The following is a 1,487-nucleotide window of genomic DNA, read 5'->3' as shown; positions in this document are numbered from 1 at the left end:
CCGCCAGAAGCAGCAGCACCGGCGGCGGAGGCAGCGGGAAGGCGCATCGGGACCCGCAAGAAGGTAATCCGAAAGCTGGAGGTGCAACGCCCGGCCGCAGCGCCACGTCTGGGCCTGCAGACTAGCCCCGCCCCTGCTCGAGGCCCCGCCCCTGCTCGAGGCCCCGCCCCTCCCCGCCAGGGACCACGCCCCCAGCTCCGGGTCCCGCCCCAGGGCCCGCCAGGGGACCCTCTGCTTGGCTCCCAGTGGGGTTCCGGGTCCTCACCCGGCCCTCGGGCCTTTACTTTCCTTGTCCTGAGAGCGTCCACCCTCCCTCTGCCTCCCGAGGGCTTGGACGCTCGGGCAGGATGCGGCCAGACAGCACCGCCTCTCGCCTGCAGGGGGCGCGGGCGGGATGCGGACCGACAGGGGAGTTTCTAGGCAGACACGGATTTCAAGAGGAAACTGGAGCCTGGGGAGTCCTGGCTTATGGTGTTTTTTTAATTTCAATTAGGGTTTCAATTCCTAAAGCACACATTGTGGCGATAGGAACATGACGTGCTCTGCAGGAGCTGCGAGGGTAGAAGGGTTTTGGAACAGTCCCTGGCACCGTGCTAGTTTTCATTATTCCATTCCTTACCTCACAAAAGGCCCATGAACTACTTCCTTTTGCAGGTTAGGAAAGAGTCTCAGAAAAGGTCAAGCATGATTAAGTTGTGGGTCTGGGATTTGAACCTGAAATGCCTCTGGGCTCATCTCACCAAGCCAAAGAGGACTGGACCCAAATACCACCTCCCCTCTTCTCGCCTAAGGCAGACACAGCAAATTGATCACGGTGCTTTCCCACTGGATCGAGACTGGGACTCAGGATTCTTCTCAGCATCAAACCAAGGCTGCCTTAGGATTTTCATGGACCCCCTGGGCATTTTTTTTGCCTTTCTGGGGCCCTTTCTCCACTAAGAAATCATATTAAAAATTGGATTTTACAACTGCTTTGATAAAAAAGAATATAATCCAGGCTGGATTCATTATTACATATTCATTTTTTTCTTCTGATTTTAAAATAAATTAAAACTATAACATTTTTGCTCTGGCCAGGCGGTTCAGAGCATCCTCTCATACACCAAAAGGTTGTGGGTTGGATTCCTGGTCAGGGCACATACCTAAGTTGCTGGTTCGATCCCCAGTTGGGGCACATACAGGAAGCAACTGATCCATGTTTTTTTCTCGAATTGATGTCTCTCTCTCTCTCTCTCTCTCTCTCTCTCCCCCCTTTCTCTCTGAAATCAATAAAAAATATATATTAAAAACAACAACAATGTGCCCAACTGGCGTGGCTTAGTGGTTGAGCTTTGACTTACGAACCAGGAGGTAACAGTTGGATTCTCTGTCCACGCATATGTACAGGTTGCCATCTTGATCCCAGGAGGGGGCATGCAGGAGGCAGCCAATCAATGATTCTCTCAACATCATTGATGTTCTCTCTCTCTCTCTCTCTCTCTCTCTCT

The sequence above is a fragment of the Myotis lucifugus genome, unplaced genomic scaffold (genome assembly GCF_000147115.1).
Source record: "Myotis lucifugus unplaced genomic scaffold, Myoluc2.0 scaffold_617, whole genome shotgun sequence".
NCBI lineage: Eukaryota > Metazoa > Chordata > Mammalia > Chiroptera > Vespertilionidae > Myotis > Myotis lucifugus.
The sequence above is the reverse complement of the archived record's forward strand: the minus strand, read 5'-3'. Positions refer to the sequence as shown.